The sequence below is a fragment of the Lactuca serriola genome, chromosome 4 (assembly GCF_051521515.1).
Source record: "Lactuca serriola cultivar US96UC23 chromosome 4, Lser_US96UC23_V15, whole genome shotgun sequence".
Lineage (NCBI taxonomy): Eukaryota > Viridiplantae > Streptophyta > Magnoliopsida > Asterales > Asteraceae > Lactuca > Lactuca serriola.
Window position 1 is genome coordinate 220,428,870 of NC_136411.1, and position 4,719 is coordinate 220,433,588.

A 4,719-nucleotide genomic window follows, 5' to 3' on the forward strand; every position below is an offset into this window, starting at 1 on the left:
TATATGGTATTCATGTAAGTGTGTTCATGTAACAGGTAAGTATATGTAAACATATTCATGTATCATGTAATCCTAAGTAAGTGTACTCATGTATCATGTAATCCTAAGTAAGTGTACTCATGTATCATGTAAGGTATTGGTATAGACTCATGAATGAACTGACTCTTGTTTGATTCTTTGTAATAGAAATAAATGTTTGTTTCTTCTAACTATCCCTATGATAATTAACTGGAAAGTAATTGGTTGTTCAAGTAGATTTATGCACCCTTGCTACCCAAGAGTATTGGAAACTAAATGAAGGGTGAAAACTATAATCTCTAACATATAAATGAAAATATGAGCATAAGTATAGTTTGATTCAAGAAGGTAAAATAATGGTTTTGCAAGATATCTAGGAGTTTTGAACAATAATTAAGAGTGACTTGATGTGGTTTTAATAAACATTTCAAAACTAATACTTTTTTTATCAAAGTATTTTAAGATAGAAAACCATTTCATGTGACACCTTTTGAAATATGTGAAATCTACTGAGTGAAAACACAGTTATAAAATACATAAGAATTATTTAATAACATACTGTTTTCTACTTGTATCCCCCCCCCCCCATTAAAGCATTTAAAATCATTTAAAACATTGTTTAAGGGGTATGAACTCACCTGTTGTTGGTAGTTCGGATGAACTGGACGGCATAGGATTGCTAGGTGTAAAGTGAGGACTTGTACGCACACTACGATCCTAATGAACATATATTCACACATATATGCACTCAATTAGTCTCAAATAACTAATTAATAATGTCAAGACATCCTTGACAAAATAAACACTTTATATAAGTGTTTTAAGCCCTTAGGGTTGCATCTAAGCTATTGTGGGACAAGGTACTTGGTTTTAGGGTTCCAAAGGACCCCATATATGAGTTTACTCCTCATATACCAACACACATGGAGTTTACGGTTGTAAACTCTTGAGTTTACGGCCATAAACTCCCAACCAGGGGTGTTTGGTGTGTTTTCAAGTTCCAAATGATTCCTAGAATTATTCCAACTTGGTGGTTAAATTCTTGGAAGGGTTTAAGGTCTAGAAACACTCCATTTAGGAGTTTACAGCCCTAAGGCCATTTCCCTTAGAGTTTGCGGCCGTAAACTCTTAAGTATGGGTGTTTTTGATGCTTTCAAGTCTCTTGCTCATGTGGTATAGGTTCTAGGAAATTGTTCAAGGCTTTAGGAGGAATTATGGCACCATTTAGCACCATTTATTGGAGTTCACGGCCCTAGAACCTTTTAGGCTGTGAACTCTCTTTCTCCCTTGAATATTAATTGATTTGGTGGTCTAAACATGTAATGTAGGCTTCTAGTTTGAGATCCGAGGCTTTGAGGGACTTTGGGACACCTTTAGCCCTTAAAATGGAGTTTACTCCCTAAGTGTTCTTGGGTGGTAAACTCCCGAATCATTGGGTTTTGTTTGTTTTCTAGTTTCAAACACACTTATATACAAGCCTAAGTTCGTTACCTAACACGGGGAGTAGACTAGGTAGCATTTAAGCCACATATAGGAGTTTACTCTCCAAATGGAGTTTACTCTCCAAGATGTTCTTGGGGAGTAAACTCTCAAATCATGTTGTTTGAGTTTGTTTTCTGTCCCTAAACTAGTTAGTGTACGAGTCCAAACTAGTTTCATGGCTTAAGGGAGGACTAGGCCTCATTTGGCTTTCGAAAAGGAGTTTACTCTCCAAGATGTTCTTGGGGAGTAAACTCACAGATCTTGTTGTTCTGTCTTGATTTTGATGTTATTAAGCACAATCTAAGCTATATAATACAACTAGATTGAAGTACTCACGTTTTGGGATAAAAACCCAAAGATCCGTGAGAGAGAATTTGGCTTTTCTCTAATTAGAAATGTAACTAATGAATTATTTGGTTCAGAAATCTATTTGTAGTCCTGAGATATTTTTGGCAGAAAATATTTTTATTCCCGAAATGATTTCTAATATAAACGAGTGTTGGAATAACAGTGTCGCACAAAACCCTAGTGCAACCACTCTCCTGATATCTCATTAAGTGTAAATCCTGAAAAACTGCCAAACTTATATCCGAAGTCTGGAATTTCACTGAAACTGTTCTATGCTCTATTTTCTTGATATGGTTTGTTCAGAATGGAAATTTCGGGTTGTCACAATTTCCTAGGTTATCAACAATCGACAAAGTTTCATATACACCATCACAAGGTAATGCTTTAAAATAAAGAACATTATTAAAGAAAGCATTAATACCACCACATTCATTATCAAATGAAAAGGTAAACTCTTGTTTGTACAAACCTTGAAAGGGAATAATATTTCTCACCATTTCAGACGAGTAACAACATTTATTCAAATCTAATGTTAACCCACTACTTAGCAACAAAGAATAAACTCCAATCTTGGTGACAGGTGAACCTTTCCTATTCCCCGTGATTAAGTTTATTTTCCCATGCTCCACATTCTCACTTATTCTGAGTCCCTGCAAATCAGAACATACATGAATACCGCAACCAGTATCAAGGACCCAAGAATTAGAATGGGATGAGTTGTTAAACAATATAGTGTATATACCTGCATGGTTGGGTTTTACTTTCCCATCCTTAACATCTTGTAGGTACTTTGGGCAGTTTCGCTTATAGTGCGCCTTTTCATGGCAATAGAAGCATTCAGCCTCTTTAGGGTTGGGAGAAGGAGTGACAAAACCTATTTTGGTTGTACTTGAAGAGGAGCCATCAAGGGACTTTCCCTTCGTACCCTTCGAAGGGCTCTTCCTCTTTTCCCCTTTACCTTGCCCGATAGCCAGAACAGGGGAGGCGGTAGTAGTAGCAGTAGTAACAGTCGATTTACTTTTAAGACCACTTTTGGCAATCTTCAAAAGTCCTTGAAGTTTGCTGAGTGTAACTTCCTCCTTGTCTATGTGATATTTCATTCAGAATTGATCATAACACGAAGGTAAGGAGTGAATGATGTCAATTGCCAACTCCTCGGGGAAGTTCACATTCAGTTTTAGCAAACGGTCCACATACCTTTGTATTTTCTGCCTGTGGTCCGTGATGGGTTCACCATCCTTCATTCGGGTTGTTATCATGGAGGAGATGCTTTCATACCGCTCTTGACAAGCACATTGATGGTATCTGTCCATCAAGTCCTGGTGTATCTCAAAAGGGTTATAGTCCTCATAGGACTTTTGGAGCTCGGTTGTCATCGTGGCCAACATGATACATGCCACTTTGGTGGCATCTCTCTCATGAGTCCGGAATTCAGCGATCTCCTCAAGAGTAGCAGACGACTCATCAAGTTCCTTAAGCTCCTTGTCGAGGACATATTCCTTATCCTCATACCGAGTAACCATCCTGATGTTCCTGATCCAATCCATAAAGTTGGATCCATCAAAGATGACTCTCCCATAAGGGTTCATGAGTGAGAAGGAGTCGGTAGGGTTTGAGCCAGAAGCAACATTTTTGAAAGACATCTGAAAAGGAAGAAGGAAAAGTGTAGATTAGATATAAATATAGTCCTTATTAAGACACCCAAATGTAATATTAAGGCTAGGACCCAACACAATATTTTATAACTTAGAAGAGAGATGCCGCAATCCAAGCTATAAAATATTTGAAGGCATGTGAATGATGATTCACCAATTTCTACCATGAAAAACGAAATGTATTATTAGGTTTTAATTAATTTTGAAACTCCTGGATTCTTTTGAGATTCATTGAACTTTTCAATGGAAAGTTTCAATCTCGAGTGTGTCCTTCAAGTTTTGTAACTGGGATGCCGAGGATCACAGAACAAGGTGTGAATTAACCATGAAAATTACTTGGTACTCTTAATGTTTATCACCTAACCGATGTGCCGGTTAACCACATGCGCTCCACGGATCTATGATAAACCTTAAGCCACCCTTTTTCGACCTTGTTCAGTCCAGGTCAGTGTGTCAGTTAATCACACACGCTCCACTAACAACTTAAGCAAAGTGCAAAGTGTAATTCCATGGGTTAGCACCAAATTCACATTTTCCTAAAGTAACTAAGATTGGGAATTTATAAAAACATTTAGTTACTTTAAAATCATCATACATTTAATGAGGATTAAAGTCATTGTCCTACCCATTCGGCTAACAACCTTCCACTACTCAAGGAAGCGGTGGATGAGAGTGTACACCCATTAAGCTGCCATTTTATAGGCAGCAACCTTATCCCCCTTGTAGACCAGCTTCATGAATGAGACCTACTAATAGTAAAACGACTTGTTCTTATATATATATATATATATATATATATTAATTTATAATATTATAAATTATAAGGGTTGAATTTTAACTTTTAAAATTCTAGGGATTGGAACTAAAGTTTTTAAGGTGGCTTTACATGTTCCAAAACATGAGGGAAAGTTTTGTAACTTTCAAAACTTTTCATCTTTCATAACTTATGAGTTAATGGTTTATTAAAATTAGAGACTCTTCATTTTATGTAACTTATGTGTTCATTTAATGGACTTTAAAACGAAGACTTTTGGTAATCCATAACTTGAGGACAAATTATGGATTCCATTAAATCACATCAAGATTAAGAATTAAACTAACAAAATAATTCCTATGATCTAGTAAACTCATAAGGTCATGAACATTAATATCAACTATTTCAAGAATCATAAAAACACATATAAAACTTGAAATTTTGATAATAGCCATTGTAAAT